Source organism: Halichoeres trimaculatus, unplaced genomic scaffold, assembly GCF_033239565.1.
Source record: "Halichoeres trimaculatus isolate MK-OKI-2021-1 unplaced genomic scaffold, fHalTri1.1 fHalTri1_scaffold_7, whole genome shotgun sequence".
NCBI lineage: Eukaryota > Metazoa > Chordata > Actinopteri > Labriformes > Labridae > Halichoeres > Halichoeres trimaculatus.
Genome location: NW_027437185.1, coordinates 34,595,756 through 34,621,126, shown reverse-complemented (window position 1 = coordinate 34,621,126; position 25,371 = coordinate 34,595,756). Strand labels below are relative to the sequence as shown.

The 25,371-nt window shown below is 38.2% G+C and overlaps 1 protein-coding gene across 3 annotated transcripts in view; it reads left to right on the top strand.

The window, feature by feature from the left end:
* LOC141793408 (protocadherin-1-like) overlaps nucleotides 1–25,371 on the top strand; it is a 302,738-nt gene that overhangs the window by 204,518 nt on the left and 72,849 nt on the right. The window lies entirely within an intron of this gene.

The window sequence follows — 25,371 nt, the reverse complement described above, 5'->3', positions numbered from 1 at the left end:
GTGCATCCATCTTTTACAAGAAGTTTGCATCCATCCCTCTGCCAATCCGTCCGTCCATATCCTCAGATATCCATCTCTTTTCTTTTTCTTAACTTGTATCCTTGCATCATTAGATTTACAAACTTCTTTCTGTCAGTCCGTCCAACCACCCTTGCACCTGTTCTTCTTTAATCCATCCCTCCATCATTTGTTGAAGTTTTTACCAATGCATCATTTATCTGTGAACAATACATCCATCCTTCGCCTGTCCTTTCCAAGTTCATCATTTTTCAAACATTTTGGAAATGTCCTTTGATCCAGACCGTATAAAACATGAACCTAGTCTCGCTGACATCACTCGTCTGTTTCTGAAACAGAAAATGAAGCAGATCGGCTATCCCAGCCGTATTGGAAGTAGCAAGGGCTTATGTACAGCTATAGGGCACCAGTCAGTCATGTGACCTGAGCTTTGCCTCTGATTGGGCGAGCTTGTGATCTAAATATCCTCTGAACTGCAGAGTTAGAAAAAAATCAACCCCCGTTCAGTGTGCCGATGGTTAAATTAGTTATTCAGACAGGAGACAATTTTTGAACCAGGCTGTAATTAGGTTAATTTCTGCTGCGAGAACAGCTTTTTTTGGCTTTGTGTGTATGTGACTTCCTGTACTTCCAGAGCCAGCCTTAGGCTGACACTTGGGAAACAGCCAATTTTAGCTCTTCAGCATTGTCTCATATTCTTAAATTGGAGGTTGCCGCTCGATCCATCCATTCTTTATTTTGCAAAATCATGTATTCATTTATCAGTCTGTTTATTCATAAACAATTATTCTACCAATCATCCATTTTAATGCGTCTTCACCCATCCTTCCATCCATCCATCCATCCATCCATCCATCCATCCATCCATCCATCCATCCATCCATCCATCCATCCATCCAACATCTATGAATATGGATTGATCCATATTTTTCTCTCCAATCAATCTATCACTTCATTCACATGTTCATGTGTTGAAAATCCAACAATCTATTTATTGCTAAACCATCCATCCATCCATCCATCCATCCATTGCTAAACCATCCATCCATCCATCCATCCATCCATCCATCCATCCATCCATCCATCCCTCTCTGGCATCTACATTCCTGCACTTTAAGGCATTAACAATCACAAGAAAGATTCTCCTTCAATGTAACTGTAAATCATGTAAAAGACACACGTATAACAGTAGAATAATCAATTTTTGACCTTCAGAGCTACATAAAGAAAATATGTTATTTTTTTCATTGTATATGACTAGATAATTTATTCATCTATCCATCCTACATCCATAGAGATTTTTCCATCTATTAATCCGCCTTTTTATCTACGAATTAATTCACACTTTTATCCATTTTCTAAACTTTCCTCTGTCAAACTTTCAACCAGTTCATCCATCCTGCTTTTCCCTAACTTCCCTACATCCATCAGTTCACTACTCATCCGTCTTTATCAGTCTTTCTTTTGGAAATCATCCATCTCTTGTTATTTAAGCATCTCAGGGGGTCGATGATTCTTCCCGGCTCAGTTTTATGTGCGCTTGGAGACATCAGGAGAAATGACACTGTCGCAAATTAAAATGCATCAAAGAAAAACATGTTACAGCAACAAATAACTTCAGTTTCATCCAAAAATAAAGTTCTCCCTGCATCTTTACTGCTGGTCTACATCAGACCCTCATCTGCTTGTGATCCTGCTCATGTGACTTTCATGGTTGTTGTTCTTATCGTGATCAGGGGTCTGAGGATGGAGGGTGATGTATCTGATTGTACCAAGCCTAAAGGGGAACTTTAGATCTGTGATATCAGGCTGATTAGATTAAACGACTCTGCATTGACTCCACTGTGTAATCTGTGTAAACAGATATCTGCATGAAGCAGAAGGATTTTTTTTTTTTTTTTCTGTGTTTCAGGCGTTTGTAGTCGGATTCATTTCGTCCAGCACGCTTCCTTTTGGCAGAACTTTCACAAAATGAAAACTCTGCATCTGTCTGCAGAAACAGTTATCTGCATGTAAAGAGAGAAAGAGAGACTCCAGTCGGGTCATAAACATCATCTCTCAACTCCCACTTGATACCGAGCCCAAGCTGCTCGTCCGAAAACTGAAAAACATACAGCGTGTGGAGGAGGGAGCTTGGCACAGGTAGCGGTGTAGAGATTCTGGATGTGCTGTTACCGCTCTGAAAGTATTTGCATTTGCCTGCAGAGGCGAAAATAAAAACTACATATTCATTTTTCTCCATGAAACATTGAATTTAGAAGCAGTAAACAGAGTTTTTGCTGCATTACATTTGCAAATAAAGTCAGTTTGTTGTCACACTGAGAGTTTTAAGAGCCAGAGATGGATCTTAATGCTCCATTCAAACAGAAGAAGTCTGTCTGAAAGAAATATCTGCATGCAATGACTTATATTAGGATCAGGGGCGTATTTAGTCGTTTGGGGGCCCAAGGCAAACCCAGTCAATGGGGCCCTCCATGTCCTTGTAACTCATCTTCCTCAGAGCTAGACTGGCCTTCCCTGGGTCCACTGTCTCTTTCTGAGAATCAAGGCATGAGACAGTGCTAATCTTGTACATGGTAACTTAACGCAACTTTTTGCATTTCCTCAAGTTCTGTACTTTAGTTTGATTTTGAAAAAAGTGAATACATAATTTAGTCCACTTTGTCCTGGATTTGAAATCTTTTAAGGTCAATTGACAGCTTATTTGTCCCACAGTGGGGAATTTACAGAGTAACAGGAACAAAGAAGAAAGTATGAAGTGAAAAACATTACAATAGGTAAATATTGAAAAAAATAATTCAGTAAAGAAAAATTGTGTAAATATCAAGCACAACATAAAACTGGAAAAAAAAAATCTACTGAAAGAGGTTATATTTACATTTACCATACTTTTTGGTACTATCATTTTAAAGTGAATGTATTTTTATTTGACCCCCTGTCCTGAGAGTTATGTATCCAAAACAGAGATTTTGTACAATAATGTTTATCACCAACTCAAAAAGTTTGATTTAGAGAAAATGATCCTGTTTCCTGGGCTAGATAAAGTCCTTAAAATCCTAAAAGTCTGATATGTTTATCTCAGATCTCAGAGCAACATTGTTTTTATTTCAGACTTGTTTGAAAATAAGAAAAAAAATGGGGAAAAAAGTGTTTTTTACCACTTTCTTCCTGAATCAAATTTTCAGATGTGTTGTAACATGGAATAGCCCATTAAATAAGAAGGGAGGGGGAGTACCCAAAACCATCATTAAAGATTAAGCCTTTTGATGGATTTTGAAGCATGTGAAGTAAGATTTAGAAAAAATAAATGTTTTCAATTAAAAAGGACTTCATAAATCAGTTTTAAGAGATGCTTTTGGGGCTCCTGGGAATCTTGGGGCCCCAGGCAACTGCCTGTGTTTGCCTAATTGTAGCTACGCCCCTGATTAGGATGTATGTGGAGTGGCAAAGCTGTGGCAGGCAGAGCACACCTCTCTTCTCTATCATGTGCAAGTGAATAAAAATATGATGAAAGACACCAAAAACACCAAATAACCGTATGAAAGCCTCTCCTGTAGAGCATTAAACACAACTTAGCACTCTGACCTGACTGCACACACACATTCACACACACTCACACACACACACACACTGTCTCTGTAGTGTCAGTGTTGGTTAGCAGCAGGAACATCCGTCACTCTGCTGGCAGGCTGCAGCATCACTGAGGACCCGGGGTCAAAGGTCTGAGGTCACCAAAAGAGACAAGGACAGAGCCAGGGGCAGCACACACACCCAATGACACACACTCTTCCACACATACACTCACACACACATAGTCCCTGATGTCATGGTCACCTCCCCTGCAGCAGAACAATGTTTCCTCCCCCAGAGGACGACAAAGTCACAGCTAGACAACCTTTTTTCCTTCACTCGTCTCCTCCGTCCTTTCCTCTGTTACTCCTCCTCTCCTTCTCTCCTCTCCTCTCGCTCCATCCTCGTGTCTCTCTGCTGTTAATTGGTTGTTCGTAGATGAAGCTCGTTAAGCTCATTAGCTGTACAGAATGTGGTCGAGCCTCGCTGACATCAGTGTCTCTCTTACACCACCAGCTGTTCCTCCAGATGTACACCCCCCATCCTAGTCCTCCCTCCTCCCTCTCCTCCTCTCTTTCCCATCAGCTGGGCTTTTATTTTGTAAGAGCTGGTCTGATTATAATCTGTCAGTCAGAGTTTTGGGAGTAGGAAGAAGAAGTGTGCAGCTCAGGTAGGAATAAATCTGGTGTGATGCTGCACTTGTTTTGGATTCAGGCCGATAAACGTCTTTTACTTTTTCCAATAAGCTCAAACAGTGCCCACATTTGTTCAGCCAAGAGTCGAACAAACACAAGAAAAAAATCCAGATTCCCCAGCAGAATTCGTTCCAAATGTGTTTTACACTGCAGGGTTTGATGTCTTTTATTTAATTTTATCAAAACAGAACAAATTAAATTGTGTCAAGCAAAGACGTTTGTTAGGCTGAGATGGTACCTGAGAAACACAGGTAGAAGAAGACCTCTTGGAGTGCATTCACAGAACTACATTTCCCATGAACCAAAAGGAAAAACAAGGCAACAGATAAATGACACAGCAGCAAAGAGAAACTAGGGCACAGCTGAGGTCGCTGAAATGTGAAGAGAATCTTTGTTGTGATGTTTAATGCCTATACGAGCAGGAGGAGAGAAGTTGGCCAGAGAAGCACACAGAAGAAGCAGTTTGTTTTTCCGTTTCCATGGGTAATATTGACAATAACTCAAACATTTGAGCCTTAAATATGGCTGAATGAAATATTTAAAGTAAAGGAAATTAAAAAAAAAAAAAAAAAACCAATAAAAAATCAGCAGGGACACAAGGTTTAGTCAGCAGGGGGCGCCATGGAAGACACTTAGTTTCTAATTAGAGTTACACAAGAAACGTACACTTTATGTATTTATTTATCTATTTATTCATTAATTAATTTCTTTTTTTTCTTTATTCATCCCATCAAAGAGAAAATAAGAACTACCCAACTCATGCATGGTTGCTTCAGTAGAAAGCTCTTTGAATATCCAAACAAGGATTAAGTCCTCTCTTGTCGAAATAAAGCCAAGTTTTTTGACATAAATCTGCAAAATTTCATAAATTACTTGTGCTTTTCTCAAATAGTGAAAGGAAATTTTGTCATGGTTTACAGATAAACTAAGAGGAGAATCTTTGTTGTGATGTTTAATGCCTATATGTGCAGGAGAAGAGAAGTTTGCCAGAGAAGCACATAAAATAAGCAGTTTGTTTTACAGTTTTTATACCTAGAATTGACAATATTTCAAACATTTGAGCCTCAAATATAGTGGAATGAAATATTTAAAGTAAAGAAAAAATGTGTACATGTAAAAGAAAAAAAAAAGTCATCAGGGACTGTTTAGTCAGCAGGGGGCGCCATGGAAGACACTTAGTTTCCAACTAGATCTCACACAAGAAACTTACACTTTATTTGTTTATTTATTTAATTATCTAATTATCTATTATTTTTTAATTCCATCAGGAAAAAAAATAAGGACTACCCAACTCATGCATGGCTACTCCAGTAGAACAACCAAACAAGGGTTAAGTCCTCTCTTGCCAAAGTCAATCTTTTTTTTATTTTTTTATTTTTTTTTTTAACATATATCTGCAAAATTTCAAAAATGACTTGCTGTTTCCTCAAAGAGTAAAAAGTATTTTTTTCTTCCCACAGTTTACAGCTAAATGAGAGAAGAATCTTTGTTGTGATGTTTAAAGCTTAAAAAGTGCACGATGAGGGTAGTTGGCCAGAGAAGCACACTGGAGAAGCAGCATTTTTTAATAGTTAGCATAGCTAATATTGACAATAATGACATTTGAGTCTCAAATGATGGTAGAAACAGAATTACTATTCTCAAAATTATTATTATTAAATGTTTTCTATTAAATCAAATAATAATATTTTCAATAAATATTTATAAATAAATAAATAAATAAAAATGTACAGAATTCAGCAGACAAAAAAATGTTGTACTTTGTCTCCAGGGGTACCAAAAAAGCAGTAATATGACAGTAGTTTATAGTAGTATTTTTGTTTTCTTTATGTAGCTCTGTATGTCAAAAATCAATTAATTAACTGATATACTTGTAATCTAAATGTAAGGGGTCTGTTCCACATGATTTACAGTTACGTTGGAGGAGAATCTTTCCTGTGATTGTTTATCCCTTTAAATGCAGGTGTGTTGAGGCCAGAGAAGCACAGTGAAGAAGCAGATGCAGAATCATTCTTTGGTGGGAGGAAATAAAGAGGAGCATAGGTTGTAATTTGACAGAAATAAGAATGTGCTGTCACCACTGGTGCTTCTTTTCAGTTGAAGAGCAAAAACTGCCTTTTGCTCCGTCAGAGTTCCCAACAAAGAAACCTCCTCTGTGCATACTAAAGCTCTTTTTGTTCCCTTTAGAGCCATCTCGTCCTTGCAGCTGCTCATTCCTTCAAAACCTGAGCAAAATATTTCCATAAGTGTTTAGAAATGTATGCAAACTTCAGTTGAGGGAAGCTTCTGTGTTTGATTTGAGATATTTGGAATAAATACCTTTTCTTTACGCTGAGAGAAGCAGAGGGACGATGCAGGAACCGTCAGATTTTAACAGCTCTGTGTTGTGTTTTCGTCCAACGTGGGAATCAAAGAAATGGGGGAAGTGCTGCTCCGTGTTCAGGAACATCGACCCTAATTTAAAACTGACAGACTTGTGCACGTGAGCGTGTGTTTTATGTGTGTATGCTTTGGTATGAGTGTGAACGCAGTGACATTCCTCAAGGATAGGGAGTCATGAGTCACCTGAGAACATCACAAGGAAATACTGCAGGAGGTGTGAGTGTGTGTGTGTGTTAACTTGTTTTCATGTTCGTACAGAGATATATCCGCTGTGCATGCCCAGGAAGCTCTACTTTAGTGTGACTGTGTGTGTGTGTGCGCAGGCTGTGGTTGTGTGTGTTTGAGTGTGTGTGGATGTGTTTCTTCGGATAGCTCACCGTTCTGACAGGAAGTCAATTTCCTATTTGCAGTTTGTTCTGGCAGCGATTGGTCCGGTCCGAGTTGATTTGTCTTCATCAGAACCAATCAGATCCTCCCTCTCACTGGACACACACACACACCTACACACACACACACCTACACCTACACACACACAAGGGTGTAATAACGACAGATTGATCGGTCAGACGACCTCTCTGATCTGTAGCTTGTTTTTCTGCATTTTTACATCTAAATCTGCTGTTTTGTCAGACTTGTGAAGCTTGTGTGTGTGTGTACAAGTTATCAATGTGTGTGTGTGTGTGTGTGTGTGTAATCCTGCCACCTCTCAGTAAAAATCTATCCACATGAGAAAGAATGAAAAGAGCTTTTTCCTTGTTGGCGGTGGCTGCAACCTTCGCTATTCATCACTGTCATTAGAGTATCTGAGTCTGCTGTATTATTCTGTTATGCAGCTTCTGTGTGTGTGTGTGTGTGTGTGTGTGTGTGTGTGTGTGTGTGTGTGTGTGTGTGTGTGTGAGTGTGTGTGTGTGTGTGTGTGTGTGTGTGTGTGTGGAGTGGAAACGAATTCAGTGGCGACACAGCAGCTATTTTCTCCTCTGTGTCTGACCTAATTGTGGGCTCACTCGACCGACCGCTGAGTTTGTTTGGACGCTGCGTTCAGCACTCACAGTCTCATGCTAATGTCCATACAGAGCTCATTAGAGCACGAAACATGTCCGTATCCACACACACACACACACACACATATCACAGAGATCAGTGATTCCTCTTTGATGTCCGCTCTGCAGGCCTGGCATAAAAAATGTACTGTACATCAGGATATCTTCACGTTTTTACGCCTTTTTCTAAACCTTTTGTTCTGTTTCGACATGTTGCTCAGACATTCTAATTTCCTGTTTCTGTTCCAGGATGAGTAGTTTGAGCTCCTTAAAATGTAAGGAAAACATGTCTTATATTCTAAAGCTGCGTTCTTGTTCAGCGTATTAGTATTAAAGCTCCTTTGAGGAGCTTTGTGTGGTTTGAAAACACACTCCAAATATCTCTGATGTCCTTGGTAATAAAAGGAAGAAAATCAAAGAATTATTGTTAAGAAAGTCTACTTATTAGTTTTCTAACGCTTTTTAATGCACAAGGAGGGTAAGTGCCAGAGAAGCACACTCAAGAAACTACCTTCTTTACAGTCTGTATAGCTTAGAATGACAATATGTCGAACATTTGACCGTGAAACGAAAGAATCACTGGCTGCTTTTCAAAACCTGTCGTCTGTACACGTTTTAAACATGTAGAAAATTCAGCAGAGATGTAAAATGTTGTGTTTTGTCCACAGGAGACATGAAAAATAAATGATATGAATTAAACCAAAATGTAAGAATCAGGAAATTTTAACAGAGTTCAGAAAAGTTTGAGTTAATCCGACTTGTAGGAACTTTTAATAAGCAGGAAACAAACATGGCTGTCCTTTTTTTTCATTAACTTTTTTTTCTGAATGTGTTTAGATGCTGTGGTGTCTTTTTTTCTTAATCTCAAACTACACCACCTTTTGGGGCATAATCTGGATTTTTTTTTTTTTTTCCCCCTCTCTTCTCTCTGATGTTTTTATTTCATATCTATTATAACGGGGCGCTGGGCATGCTAGCATCTCCAAGGTTCTCCCATTCCTGTATTCTCATGTCGCTGTGTGTTCAAATGTGTTTTGGAAGGGATGTAACTGAAATGTAATGATTCTCTCAGGGATCAATAAAGTATTTCTGATTTCTGAGTTAAGATTTGAATTTAAAAGGCAGATTTTATATGGTGTTCCATTAAATTAGATGTATAACCTTTGTTGTGATTTTTAATGCCTGTATGTAGTAGGGGAGGGGAGGTGCCAGAGAAGCATACTGACAAAGCAGCCTTTTATATAGTTTAAATGGCTCAATGGCTAAAAATAAAACAGGCTGAATTTTTTTATGCAAGAAAAAAAATAAAAAAAATAAAAATAACATAAAATAAAATAAAATAAAATAAAAATAACATAAATTTAAATAAAATAAAACTAAATTAAATTAAATTAAATTGAATAAAAATAACCAAATAAATAAATAAATAAATTAAATTGAATAAAAATAACCAAATAAATAAATAAATTTAGCAAAATCAATGAAAGTGGCATTTTGGCCACAAGAGGCGCCAGAGGTAACGGCAACTGAAATTTCCATACAATAGCTCTAACACATGTCATTTACACTTCATTTTTTCTTTCCTGTAGGAAAATTAAAGTTTAAAACAGCTCTTCACATAAGAAGGAAGTTTATGCTAAGATATAACTACACTGGTAGAAAACGTTTTGAAGCCGATAACATTGGCTATGTTTTGTAAAAGTAAAGCTGGATTTATTGAGGTTTTAATAATTAAAATTTTAAAAATTGTTTATTTGAAGGTTTTTTTTTTCTTTTTGCTTTTTTATGTTTTGTTATGGATAGTAACGACACCATTAACAAGATTTCAAAGTTGAATTTAAGGTTAGAAAAAAACACTGTTGTTATTTCTTACACCCAGATGTGAAGTAGGGGAGAAGCCAGAGAAGCACACAGAAAAAAATGCAGCCTTGTTTTGCAGTTTTACTGTTGAAACAAAGCAGGATTAAAGGTTAAGTTTGGGGTGAATACTTTGTTTACAGTATGTCAACATAATCCACCAACAAGCTCAGATACTTTTGCAATGATCACAACCCATTCAGGCAGAGGTGGACCAGCTATTCCTTATTCTGTGGGCTACACCTGCTGTTTATCTTGTTTTTTCAGTGCATGAAAAAGAAACTTAACTGGAATGAAAAGATGCTCCTCTTTAACAGAAAAGGTCTGTTTCTGCAGGAAGCCACCCTTCAATGTCGTCTCTTAACAATCCGTGCCTGTCAGCGGTAAAGAGTTCACAAAAACCTGATGTGAATCTCTTTTTCTTCGATGCATGCACAGACTTTGTTACCTGAGCAGCCTTTCTCTGCATGCCCGTCATAAAACAGGATCGATGACGTCGCCCTGCTTTAACTAGTCATCTGACATTAAAACCAAATATTTGTGATGCTGCTTCGGCCGCATGAACTCATCGTTAATCAATGCGACTGGAGCCATTATGCTGAGGCTCAATCACTGTTTCTCAGGATTCGCAGAAGTTCAATGCAAGGCATGAGTCACCGCCCTAACCAGCAGATACACACTTAAACACACACACTACACACACAGACACAGCAGGATCTCCCCTTAAGATAACAGAGGAGCTGAAGAGGAGGCCGAGTCGTTAAAAGGATTTGGCTGGCAGAGGTTGGCATGGAGACCTCTGCCAAAGCAGCCCTCTTTTATTTTGAAAGGCATGAAAAGGTTTTTTTTTTTTTCTTTTTAATTTTCTCTTTCTCTCACAAATCAGAGGGTGAGGCAGTTGAACTCAAAAAGCTGGAGGCGATCGGAGCACAGAGCGGGGCAGTGGTGTGTGAGGGATTCAGCCGAGGCAAACAAAGCGAGGTGCGAGCCGCACAAACGCCGCCGAGTCATTTACAGCCCCGCCCTCCAGAACCTGCCGTCCGTGTAGATCTGCAAGGTCACGGCGTGCAGCATGGCTCGGGTTATTGTCTTCTGACTGCACTTTGTTCTGCAGCTCGGCTTCAGCGAGCATCAACAGGCTGTGAAGTGACTGTCTGACAGTGTGTGTGTTTGCATTGTAGTCCTGGACACACATGAGAGGAAGATACTCAATGAACTTCCTGTTTCCTGTTCCAGCTAATTTGACACAGAGGCTGGAGATGAATGAGGAAGGTCGAGCTGCAGTCATGCTCTGGAAGCTTCAGGCTGGGCTGCATGTGTGAACAGGAGGCTCCAAATGTCCCCGTCAGCCATGAACACTCAGAGATGTCTCAAATCTTCAACCCTGAATGAAACTGCTCAGCATGAGTGGACAAATTTTCCCAGGAAACCCTTTACTCCAGGAAAAGGTTAAGTGCCAGAGAAGCACACCTAATAAACAGATGCTAATACATGCAAAAAGGATGTATTTCACTCTTTATTCAGGAGAAGTATAACAACAAGATAAGCACAACAATAAAAATGTTTCTGTATAAACATACTCATGAAACTGCTCTGCACAAACGTAAATGGATGAATTTTAACCAAACCTTTAGATAAGGGTGAATGGCAGTGAAGTTTACTAAACAAATCGATAAAAATGAATAAATGCAAATAGATGACTTTAATGTTGACTTTGGAAAAAGTTTAGGTGCGGTGGAAACATACTGAAGAAATTGCTCTATGTAAGTGCAAATGGACAAATTTTACCCCAACTCTAGGAAAAGGTTAGTTGCCAGAGAAGCACACTTAATAAAACAGCTGTTAATGAAAGCGAAAATGATGTTTTTCATCCAATATCTTGGAGAAGTGTAACAGCAAGAGAAGCACATCAAGGAAAATTAGTCCGTATGACACAATTGGATAAATTTCATCCTTGTTCTGGTTAAATGTGGAGTGCCAGAGAAGCATACTTCACAAACTGATTAATTTTACCCAGACTGTAAGATATGGGTGATTACCAGCATAGTAAAATGAAGAAAAAAGAAAACTAAGAACACAAATGGATGAATTCCATAGTGACTACGGGGGTAGAAGTGCCAGATCAGCACACTCAAGAAACTGCTGTTTATGAAAGAAAAAAAGGATATTTTACACATATATTTAGGGGGAGTGCAATAGCAAGAGAAGCATAACAAAAATAAAACTTAAAAAAGAAAAAGAACACAAATGGATGAACTCCAATTTGCTTTAGGAAATGTAAAGTGCCAGAGAAGCACACTTCAAAAACTGTTCTGCACAAACAAAAATGAGTCAGTTTTACCCAAACTTTAAGATGAGGGTGTATGGCAGTGAAGCTTACTGAAACAAAGAAAAAAAAAAAAAAGAACACAAATGGATGAATTCAGTATTTACTCTGGTAAGCTCTTAAGTGCCAGAGAAGCACACTGAAGAAACTCCTGTTAATAACAGCAAAATTGATGTATTTCACCCTCTTTTGAGGAGAAGTGTAACAGCAAGAGAAGCACAACAAAGAAAATGTATCTGTATAAACACAAATTGGTGAATGTTATCCTTACTCAAAGAAAACAATGAGTGCCAGAGAAGCACACTTAAGAAACTGCTCTGCCCAAATGCAAAAAGATTTATTTTAGCCAGACTTTGAGATAAGCGTGAATGGATGTAAAGCATACTAAAACAAAACAAAACGGCAACAACAGCAACAAAAAGTTGCTCTGTATGAACGTAAATAGATGAATTCTGCATTGACTGAGGGAAACATTTAATGCCAGAGAAGCATATCAAAGAAACTGCTCTGTGAATGCTTCTTTCGCCAGTGTTGTTTAGGACTTGACCAGCTCTACAGATGTAGCACAATTGCAGCTGTCCTGTATATTTTTCAGCAGAAGAAAATTATTATTTTACTTGTACAAAAGTCAAGGAAAAATATATCTTGGCTACTGAAGCGGTGATTTGGGAGAGTAAAGCGGCAAATCTTTGAAATTGTCAGTCATAAATCAAAGTTTTTGTTTATTTTTAAAGGTAAATCAAGAAAGAACATGAAAACACTACTAAAAAGATAGACTCCTATGTTTTTGTTGTTATTTTTGAAAGCTGTAAGTACAGTAGGGAAAGTGCCAGAGAAGCATACTGAAGAAGGTATATTTTCTATAAACTGCATAGCTAATGTTATTGTTTTACGTGACTTTTAAAATAAAACAGGATAAATGTTGGTGTAAAATTTCACTTATGCATTAAACTTGAGTTGAGAAACAAGTGGTTAAAGCATAGCCAGAGACAAGAAATGTTGACTGAATGTTTGTTTGTGTGCAGCTTTGCAGAAGTCCCTGCACCCAGAGGAAAAAGTCTAAACATCCCCCTGACAAACACTGCTTCTAACACAACGATTACAGGACTTTCATCAGGCTGAGAGGTTTATGAAACCGTTTGTTGCCTGATTGATTCAGAGTTATTCTCTGGAATGAAGCGCTGCGCTCTCATCTCTTTGACCCGCTCTGGTTGTGGAGTTTTTCCAATCACATGACTCAGTCTAATTCAGAGAGCTCGCAGTGGGGAGCTGCTATAACAAACTCCCACTCCCTGTGTGGCTCAGAATAAAGGGAATGAGATAAATGTGACTTCATGGTGCATGTTCGATCTCTTCTAATAAGCTGCAGAGATGAGCCCTCTGTCTTTGCTCGGCAGGGTCCGGAGCGAACCTTTAAACGTTGGTCCAGTTTCGTCTCGTTTTGTCTGCGATACAGCAAAGGAGATAAAAGTCAAAGTGGGAACAAAGGAGCTGAAAGTGATTTGACCAAAAATAAAAAAGGAGGCACAGGGAAGAAAGAGCAGAGAGAGAGCAGAACACTTAAGAGAGAAAATCGACTTTGAAAAATGAGAAAGAGAGAGCAACGGGTCAGAGCTTCACCAATAAAGCAAAGAAAGGCAGAAAAAAGAGATTCAGCCTTGGCAAGAGAAGCTGAGGCATTTTCCTGAGAGCACTTCAGCCCGGCGGACACATCCATGCTTCCCTCGCCGCTCTCCCACAGCCATTTAACTGATTTAATTCTCCAAAATGGAGTCTCTCTGTCAGTCTGAGCAGTTTTTTTTTCTCAGCTGTCACATCTGAGACGCTCTCCGCGGTAAATCTGTTTAACAGCGGCACATAAAAAACGACATAAATTCAAAGGATGAGCTACGTAAAACAGCACAACAAGCACGCCACAGCCCAATAAAAACAGCAATACAGCTGACTACTGACAATGTTATCTAATGCAGGCAATAAGTCAGAGGTAACTGATGAAGTGGGAGAGGCGGACGGACTGTACGGATGGTATCAGGAGAGGCTTAACGCTGATATCTGATGAGTCAGTCAGTCAGAGGGGAGATAAATTTAAAGAATCTCAGATAACCGGCCTGTTTCTGACAGACACGCTGAGGAGAGGAGTCGAAATGAGGTCAAAACACATATTCCTGCAGGAGAGCGAAGCATTCGAGACCACAAATAGAATAAATACATCTGGAATAATTACTGTGGAGGAGATAAATCTCTAAAACTGAGAGATTTCCTCTAAATGTGTCAAACAAATCAAAAACTTTTCGGATGATTCTCTCAGACTTCTGGGCTGATACTTCTGGTTGTGTTGGTTAAACATTTACGAACGCTTGTCAAACTAATAAAGGCGCAAGTTTGACTAAATGTTACAAATAAAAAGCTTACATAATGTCTGCAAAAGATGCATCCAAGGAACTAAAATTCTTCACCATGCAGTGCAACATTTATCCAAACCAACACACAGGGTGGAGCTTTACCTTCAGCATTTTTGAAATTAGGTCAAATAGTGTCATGGTTTTTAAGTGCAGTACTAAGTAGTAGAGTAAGTGCCAGAGAAGCATTCTTGAGAAACAGTGTTTTTTTTTTTTTTTTTTTTTTTTTACAGATTGCATGGCTTTTTAAAACGTTATTTATTCATTATTTATTTATTTATTTATTTATTTAATTATTTATTTATGTTGATATTTTTTGGGTCAAAGGGGGTTAAGGAAAATAGACCTTCTAGTTTCCTAACCTGAAGTGTTTTTTATTTATTTATTTATTTATTTTTTAAACAAGACTCCTTGGGCTACATTCATGGCACAAGTCCAGGAAAATATCTCATTTCATGATATAAAAAAATCCAAAAAATGACTCCTGAACTGCTTGCAAAAAAAAAAAAAAAAATGCCTTGTAGTTTCTTAACCTAAGGTGATTTTTATTTTATTTTATTATGTTTTTATATTTTATTTATTGTAAGCACTTCTGGCATCATTTTTGTCTTTTAATATCTTGAAATGAGCATGTGCCTAGACTTGTCTAGTGAACGTGGCTCATGTTGAGTCCCATTAGTTGTTCTAAGTACGAATAAGAAAAACAGATGCTTAAATTCCAGTTTATGCAGTGATGGGGTCGGTAAAGGCAGCATTAATACCAAGAAAACAAATCAAACAAAAAATGATCAAAACAAGAGAAGCAAAAAAAATTAAAAAAAACTGAAAATCAATGAACCAAGCCAACCAACTAGGGATGAGTACCTTTCAAATTTGAAACGATAGAGAACTGATGCCTCATACCTGGCAATCGATACAGGTACTCAACAGTGCCAATTTTTGTTACTTTTTGTGTTTATGTGGTAAAAAAATATCAATTGTTTACAAATAAAATATTATTATCATTATTTTTTCAATTTAACATATGTAATCTTCAGTATATAACCTTGCAATGCTGTGTTCATGTCCAGCATGGGAAACCCCCTACTCTTCTACTCCCTCACAGTCACAAGGATGCATTTAGGTACCAGTAAACATGGTACCAGCATTAACTATGCAATCCCCAAAACAAGCAGGTTCTTTAGTATGCTTCTCTGGCACCGATCCGTCTGCATACCAAAGCAACTGAAAAAATACAACTTGCCCCAAATTACGGGTTCAGTTTCATGTAAAACCATGCAAACAGAACTTTTTTGATCCCTTTTTGTATGAACAGTTAAACCATATTCAATAATTAGCCTACTTTGTGTTACATGTATGTACTTTGACCATAGACTGTAAAAAAACAAAAGCTCACCAAAAAATGGACGTCACCTTGCTCGGCTCGAAGTAAGGTCGCCACAAAAGCTGCTCCCCCTGGTGGCTGGCTGCAGTATAGGTCAAAAAATCCATCTCCTCAGTCATTCCAGATGGGCTTTGGTCACGATACACCTGGTAGAAATTTCTTTTTGCATCTGATTTTTGTGTTGATTTGAGGATATTATTTGGCTGCCTTGTGTTTAAGTCCTCCTTTTTTGGGGGAAAAGTTTCGTTTTCAGTAGTTGCATGAGGTTAAAAACACAGCTTTGTGTCACGTTTAATAAAGATCGACAGCTGAAGTTCGTGTGTAGTGTATATTTCAGATTTTAAGGTATACATTAACAGAATTCCACAAATTCAGACATTTTCCACATTTCTGAAAAATGCTCCAAAGTTTTTCCAGTTTATTGTCTGCCTTCAGAGAAGAGTCTGTATTTTTATAATTTTTTTCACACACCAAAATACCGCCCAGCCTCTTACAGTACAGTACATCCAGTGCTGCACAAAGGAGCTGTTTAAAGAGGACAATCCACTCAGACAGTCAGCGCACCCAACACGCTGCTCTGTGTTTAGTCTATTGTGGACGGTGTGAAAAGGAAGCCCCAAGCTGTGAATAGAGCGAGCTGCTGGACAGCCACCATTACATTATCACAGGCCTGACAGACAGAGAGGGGCGTCGAGCCACACTGACACTTTACTCAGCTCTGAAATTCCTCCTTTATGCAGCCAGACAACACTTTCACGCAGGTAGAAATGCCACAGAGGCCTTTTTTACATCCTCTATTGTGTGCAGCTGCCGAAGACTCCACGTCTGGAGAATCTGAAGGGTGATGCAGAGCTCCTCAGCCTGTGAGGAGGTTGTGTTAAAAGGGGTCTTTGTGTCAGCTTCCTCTCCATCTGAAGTCCTGAGAAAGCCTCGGGCACACTCCAAGACTGACGCTGGAAATTCTGAGCGTTTCACTTTGAGACGCTTTGCGGTTATAGCTCCGGCAGGCTGCAGTGAGGCTCCTGTCGTTAAACAGCTTTAATATCAGGATCACGTTTCCAACTGAAGATGACGACAACAAACAGAATTTGTGATGCATGACAGCTCACAACATCTCCACGGCTCGGCCTTGAAGATCTGCAGCACGTGATGACACCCTGCGCGAGTGTGCAGCGCTCTGAGTCGAGATTATCATCCATCACTTCACCTGATCTGCACTTTCGCACTCTGCTCTACATTAGTGCCTAGTATATAAGACGTACTCTTTGTTGTTGCCGCAGAGGAAACTGCAGGATTCCTATGATTTGTAGATTTTTTTTTTTTTTGCTCACATAGAAGCAAATGTTGGTCCATTTTTGGAACATTTTTTTGAGTCAGATAAAGTTTGGGCTTGGGCTTCACTCAAAGACGTGTGCTGATTGAAAAGGACGGAAATATTTTGGTGTATTTGGTGAATTCATTTAAAAAAGCAGGATGAGAGGTTTTGTTAATTTTAATTTTTTTGTGAAATTAAATGCCTTATACGAAGTCAGGACCAACTCAGTGCAGAATCAGAGCTTTTACTTTATCCATAGGGGGCGCTACAGTCGGGAAAAAAACTTGCAGGAGCTTAAACACAAACTTCAATACTTCTACAAGTCTTTATAATAAAACTATTTTGATTATCTCCTGGAATCTCGAGTGTCTTGAAATCTGACTCTGATCTCAGAATCTTAGCATTCTAGAATTCTATCTGAAATCTTGGAATCTTGATATTCTAGAACTCTGTCTATAATCTTGGAATCTGTAAAAACACAGATCTCTGATCTTAATCCCCAATCTTAAACATCCATGTCTTGAACTTCAAATCTGAAAACTCAAGATCTCCGGTCTAATTCATAGAATCTTAAGAATGTAAAGTGAAATCAGAAAAAACTCTAAAATTCTGTCTCAAATCTTGGAATTGTGAAATTCTAGAATATCTTATATCACAGTCCGGAAATTCTGGAGTTCTGTCTATGGTCTTGGAATCAGAAAATTTGAGAGTTCAGTCTTCACCACATAATCTTAAAAGTCTAGAAAAATCTGTGATATTGGGACCTGAAAACTCAAGATCTCTTGTCTTAATCATAGAATCTTCAAAATGGAAATGGAAATCTGTAAACTCTGTTATTCTGCCCTAAATCTTGGAATTGTAAAATTCTAGAATGTGGCTTTAATCACAGTCAAAAAAATTTAGAATTCTGTCGATGACTTTGGAATCTCAAAATTCTAGATTTCAGTCTTAATCACATAATCTTAAAAATCTAGAATTACATCTATGATCTTGGAACCTGAAAACTCAAGACTTCTGGCCTTTATCCCAGAATCTGAAAATTCTAGAATTCTGTCTATGATCTTGAAATCTAAAGAACATACATATCTGGTCTAAAACCTCAATCTTTAACATCCAGAATCTTGTCTTGAAATCAAGGTCTGAAAACTCAACATCTCTGGTCCTTATCATAGAATCTTGAAAATGTATCTTGAAATCTGAAACTAAATTCTGCCCTAAATCTTAGAATTGTGATATTCTAGAATACAGCTTTAATCACAGTCTAAAAATCTTAGAATCATGTAGACGATCTTGAAATCTGAAAATTCTAGACTTCAATCTTAACCACATAAATGTAAAATTCTAGAATTATATCTGTGATCTTGGGACTTGGAAACTCAAGATCTCTGGCCTTAATCCCAGGACTTTGAAATTATAGAATTCTGTCTATGATCTTGAAATCTAAAAACCATAGGTCTCTGGTCTTAATCCTTATTCTTAAAAATTACAATTATGTCTTGAAATTTGAATCTGAAAACTCAAGATCTCTGGTCTTAATTATGGAATCTTGAAAATCTAGAATTCTGTTAACAGTTGGAAATCTGAAAACTCTAGCTCTCTGACCTCACTCTCAGATTCTTTTAAATCTAGAATTCTGTCTATGAACTTAGAGCCTGTAAACTGGAGAATTCCGTATTAAATCTAAAAATTCTAAAATTCTAGAATTTGGCCTCAATTACAGTCAAAAAACTCTAGAAATTTGTCTTTGATCTTATTATTTAAAAACTCTTAATCTCTGGCCTTAATCTTAAAATTGAAGAATTCAGTCTTTGACCTCAGAATTTTGACTCTTATTCTGTCTTTGCTCTTCGAAATCTAGAAGTACCTTAAATGAAGTCTTTCAAGACACTTTCTTTCGAAATAAGACAAACCACTTGCTTTATCCAAACGTTTTGCGGTGTAGAAGCTGTCCCAGGAATCGAAGCTTCTGGAAGTTGTCAGGTTATATCCAGCGATGACTTAACGAGCAGAAAACCTGAAACAGGAAGCAGTTATTCGTATGTAGTCCCATTCCTGTCATCCATTAGCACTCCTTGTCCCTGTCTCCAGCTCCTCACCGCCTCTCTGGCTCCTCGCTGACCTCTGACCTCCTCGCTGAGATGCAGAAACTTTTGAATTATAATCTGCAAAAGAAAACAAAGAGGAAGCCCAACAGCAGCGTGCGGCGCCTGCATACAAAGCAGCCGGAGCTGCAGAGTATAATTGTAAGTTGTCCTTGAAGGAGGAACACATATTTATCACTTTCAGTGTTTATTAGAGCTGTGTGGGAGAGTATTTAGATATTGTTTTATATCTTTTTCAGGGTGAAATGAGAAATAGAAATGTGGAGGTGGTTTTTCAGAAAGCCATTTTTCATCTGTGGGAAGGCTGGAGTATTTATAATATTTACAACGAAAAGATTTCAGCTTTGAACTTTCAGCTGTGAGATTCAGATTTGTCACGCACGCCTCGGTTCTCCTAAGGCCGGCCTTTTGTCCTTCTCAACCAAAGTTGAAGTGAAAATGGGAGCTGGTGTTGGAGTTAAAGGTTGGGCCGCCGTCAGTGGAAGGTGGGATGAGGTGTTTGAAGCTTTGTCCTCAGAGGCAGGCCGCTGTTTAAATGCTGAGGAGTGTTTGGTGTTTTTTAACCTGCTCTTTGAACAGCCTGATCGACTTAATGCTTTATAACCTTCCTCTATGAGCGCAGCCGCCGTGTTTGTTTTCCCACTTTGATTCAGTTTATCCTCCGTAAACAGCCAGGGCAGCTTTCTTGACTTTTTAAACCCAGGCACTGCTTTCCTTTCAAGTGGTAGAAACACAGGAACGAGCGTCGGAGGGTTAACACATGAAAAATTAAAGAGTTCAGCGAAAACTCGGTGAGCTGTGCGGACTCCTGTGGTTCACGCAGACACATTTACATCCTCTGTACAGTTATCTGTGGACCACTCTCTGTGTGAGTCTGTGATTGAAGGGCCACTCCAAAGCTGAGCCACTCCAAGTCAGAGGAGGGGAGAGAACAGCACTTCCTGTTTGTAGTGAGATGTACAGAGTGGTGTGAACCATCGTGGAGTGTTTCAGGAAAGTGTCTGGAGTTTATAGAAATCTGGCTTTGAATTCTGAAGAGGAAAGGCAGAGTGTTGGCCTTTTCTTCCCTCAGAAATCAAACTATAATCCTGGAATCTCGAGTCCATATTTTGTCTTTGATCTTGAAATTATGAGTTTATGAAATAACGGCTTTGAAAGAATGTTGTGTTGTTAGAAATCTGACTCCCAGGTGACAGAAATCTAGCTTGATCTCAGGATATAAAGTTCATAAAAATCTGGCTCTGATGTCAAATTTCTGAAGATTTTTTTTTGCTGTTTGTTTTCTAGCTTTGAGCTTTAAATCTTGAGTTCATATTATTCTGTCGAAGGTCTTGAAATTCAAAGTTCAAAGGAGTTTGACAAGATGCGTCAATCTTCAGTTTATAGATCAGTCTTTGATCTTGAAATACTGAATACTTAACATTCTAGCTTTTATCTTAGAGTCCTAGAACATTACGATTCTGTCATTGATTTTAGACCCCTAAAACTCTAGAACTCTAGCTTAGATCTCAAAATTATGAGATCATAGAATTGTACCTCAGAACTCTGATTTGAACGTGTTCTTGCTTTGAAGTCAGATTCTCAAGAAAAAAGGAAAAGGTTCTGACTGTGACTTAAGTTTTGGAGTTTTCTAGATATGAAATCTCTGACATACATAATTATACAATTTCAAGTTGACAGAATTGTGTCTTTGATCTTGGAATCTTGAGGTTATAGAATCTAGTTTAAATGTCAGGATCTTGTTTTCATAGAAATCTAGAGTTAGAATGTTCTATCTTTGAACTCATGATTCTGAGTTAGATCAGCTCATTGTTTTCTTCTGGAATAATAAGTCAATAGAACTTTTACTCTAATACTAGAATTAAAAAAAAAAAAAAGTTAAATTGTTTCTTTGATATTACGAATCTTACAATTTGAGTTCTAAGAATTCTGTCTTTGATCTTGGGATTCTAAGTTGAGTCTAACTTTAGTGATTTGATGTCACATTTCAAAGAAAAAGGGAAAAAAAATCAGATTGAGATCTCAGAACAATAGCCCTGTTTACATGAGAAGTTTTCCTTAATCTGATTGAATCGATCGAATTAAGGGAATCTGATTTTATCTGTGCACATGAGTTTTAAGGAAAGCTATCTAAGTATGTACATGGCTGAATCCGATTGTATTGTTTGTTTGTTTTTTGCCACTACCTGTAAATGTGTAAGAGAAGAAGAGGTGCACTTCCTGCTTCCTGTTCATCTTGGAAAGATGGATCCACGTCGTGTTTTATTGGGTCCAGTTTTACTGTTTGTTCGCCATGTTTGTTTTCGTTTTGCTGCGTGTCGCTCTGCGTACTTCACTTACGTGCCTCTTATGTACTAGGGAGCGCATGCGCAGACCGAACAGTCCTCCCTATCAACCCAATCAGCTCCGCTCAGCCGTTTACATGGAGCATGGAGCGGATAAATCAGATTGGCTAAGGTGTTTACGTGAGACATTTTAAGTCTGATCTTTCACTCTGATTGTAAATAGGATTTTTGGACCCATGTCAACGAGGCTGATGAGTTTTTTTTTATTCTGCCTTCAATCTTTGGATCTCAAAATGTTACAATTCCAGCATGGATTTTAGAGTCCTGAAAATTCTAGAGCTCCGCTTTGATCTCAGGATTCTGAGTTTAATGCTCTCTTCCTTTGAATTTGGACCTCCTTGAAAGAAGGCAGAATCCTTGCTGTAATCCTATAATCTTAAACTTACGGAGTTGCAATTTTCATGACCTAGTCCTTTTTTTTTTTTTCCTTTTCTGAACAAGAAAATAAAGAAAGAGCTCTGACATCATTCTGGCCACCCTTGGCTCCTGTCAGGGGGCATTAAAAATGTCAGCCAATAAAAAGATCTTAAAAAAAAAAAAAAAAAAAAAAGAAAACCTTGTTTGTGTTGTAAGATTTAAAAACTTTTTTTTTTCAATTTCTTGAAAAGCTGAATTTTGAGATGTGAGGTTTTTACCCCAGAAGCAACAAAACCAGATGTCCAGTTCACACAGCGATCATTTTCAACAAGAAAACTTTGCTCCTGATTACAGAGCTCAGGATCGATGTTAAAAGCTCCCCTAACTGTGGCAATTTATCCAGGATTGCAATTTATTTCACATGTGGAAGTGATTCTGACGTTTTAGTGACACCCAGAGAGGACAAAGAATCCAAACCGTACCATCAAACCATCACCTCCTCAGAATCCGCTCCTTTTGTTTCCCTCAGCTCATCACAGTTTGGTACATGGAATATTTTAACCCTCAGAGGTACGCGTCGTGTTTCCATTCTGCCCAGTTCGATGTGATAACCCCCGAGCCGCTCTGCTGCAGAGTCGGGGGGTTCATGGCCTCGCCTTGAGGCGCTGAAACTGTGTTAATGATGGAGAACAATCGCTGCTATTCCATTTTCCCCACTGTGACACATCCCTGGTTTATTAAACCAGTGATTCACCGGTCACCTTTCTGAGCAGCGTTAGTCCTGAACATGATACTGCCACAAGCTGATCTGTCGTTTTACACGCTACGAAGCTGAAAGCTTAACCGCCTTTTCCTGCCATCTTTGTAAAACATTTCATGATCCTTGATTTCTATGTAGCTGCTTTAAATTTTCTCATTTGAAGTCCTTCTGACTGGATTCAATGCTCAGTCTGGCTTTTGAGGTCAAATCAGACTCTACTTTCATGGCATTGCTGTCGCGCAAATGAAAAATATTGTGCATGTCTGGTGCATTATGTTTGACCTTAAACCTTTATTGAATAATTTCACGACCGCTCTGGATCTGCACGATGATTCTGAATGAAGTTTTATGAATCAGCAACAAGCTGTACTCTCTGGTAGTGGAAGGTCATTAATAAAGCATCGTGCATAGTGTAAATATCTTTGCATAAATCAGGTCTTTTCTACAGAAATGCACGCAACAAAATCAGTGATGTTACCGTATGTTGTTGCTAAAGTGATGCAAAACCTGTAGCTTTTCAAATTGCATGGCTTCATGTCTATATTTAAGTGTTAAAATGCTTCATGGTTGCAGTTTTTGAACTTCAAAGCAGCTCCAGATAAAGCTGCATGCGTACCTTTGGCTTTACTGGAAATAAGCGCCGCTATTTACAGAGATGACAAGTTCAGGCCAACATCCTCACCCTCTGCACCTTCATCCCCTGTCAGGTCTGCCGGCTGTAGATGTATTAAACGCCATATCTCCCCTTCTTAAATATTAACACACGCTAAAATTACATACGGTATCTGCCTCGCAGCCTTCTCTAACCTGGCTTTGATTCTGCGGTGTTGTGACCCACTTCCCAGATCATTGACATCTGGAGGAGGAGGAGGTGGCATGGAGGGAGGGAGGGGAGGAAGGAGGGAGGGAGAGGAGAGGTCGCGGGGAGGTGCTGATGATGTCTAACAAACGCGCCCGGCGGGAGGTAACCTCTGGAGCAGGTAGCGTGGAGGAGGCGCTAAACGAGGACGACGTCCAACTGTGTGCTTCATTATGAACAGATGCTGCCGCGATGGGAGGGTGGAGGGGGAGGAGGAGGAGGGGAGAGGTGAGGAAGTCAGGATTGGAGGGGAGGGGAAGGAAAGGAGGGATGCACGAGGGAAGGTAACAGAGAGTAAAGGAAGGATGGAAGGAAAATGAAAGCAGCACATCTGACTCTGCGTGAGTGTGTGTGCATTCAAATCCTCTTTCTGCAGATAGAATGCAGCCTCACACCTGCGTACACGAACTAATGCAAGGTCATGACACGCTGCAGCCAAACAGCCAATCAAAGCCACGGGATGAGTGTGTGTGCATGTGAAGTGTGTGTGTGCCTCCAGGCTCTCTGTACGAGCTGATTCATAATGCCTCGTAAACCTCTTTGCCATCCAAACAAAGTTGAGCTAAGAGTTTTAGTCGACTACTGAAAGTCTTTGAGCTGTAAATCCTAAACGAGCTCAGTTTCTCCGACCTACACAAATCTCAGAGCAGATGGGGACAAAAATCAGTGACATTTTCCTGTGTGAACATCGTTTAAGAGCTCTTAATCCAGTCAACAAAACTTTTCAAACAAAGAAAGTTTAACCCTTTCAGACAGATTTCAAAAAATGCTCAAACCAGCAGTTTGTTATTCTTAGAGTAAGGTTGAAATCAGTACGAGCAAAGAGGAACAGGTTCATCATATTTCAGTGGAAACCCATTTCCTTCAGGTGTCAACATTTTGACTTCATCTCAGAGTTCTCAGTTAACATCTCATGTTATGACTTTTTATCTCAAACTTTTAGGATCAAAAGTCCAATTTCAACCCATGGTTGCATTTTAGATTTTTTTTTATTTTATTTTATTCTACCCATTTGTTTATCTTTTATTTGCTAATATATATTTATTTTCAATTCAAACTTTTAAATATAATAATATTTGACTTAATATCTCATAACTTGGATTTAATGTAAGTTTCTTTTTCCTTTCATCCCACAACTATGAGTAACTATATCATAATAATGAGATACAATGCCAAATGTTGACTTTCTTTCTTATATTTTTTGAATATTTTATCACGTTTTTTTTTTTTTTTTTTTAATTTCTCATCTCACAATGATCACTTTTTATCCCATGATTATAAATAAAGTCAAGTTTTTTTATTTATTTATTTATTTATTTATTTATTTATTTATTTATTTATTTATTTATTTATTTATTTATTTATTACTTTGTTATCTTAATTTATTTTTTATTTTTTCCCCATAACTTATTTTTTTCTCGAAGCTATTGTTATTATTATTATTATTATTATTATTATTATTATTATTATTATTATTATTATTATTATTATTATTATTATTATTATTATTTTATTCTTTTTTTTAAACTTTTTTGTTCAAATGGTTAAAATGGGGTTTTCACAATCATTAATTTTGAAAATCAGAATTAAAGGAAGAATCAAAAGGCAAACAGGGTCTTTAGTTGTCATTGCAGTGGTTGCTGGTTCTACTTCCTTTTTCACAGTCTCTGCAGCTGTGGAATCAATGAAAGTGAAAAACTGCTAAAATCATTTAAAAGAGAAAAAAGTGATGATATTCTAAAATGAAAATAAAACAAAAACCCTAATTTTGGATTTTGTAAATTTTACGGGTATAGCAGACGTATAACGTCTATAATATGACTACTGTTGCAGTGTTAGAACCATGTGTATTTTGATCCTGATGTGAATCAGTTTTATGATTAGAAAAGAAGTAAAATTAGCTCATACATCCACTATGAGCGTCTTTTTTATGACACATTGAGTTCTTTTAAATGTGCTTTC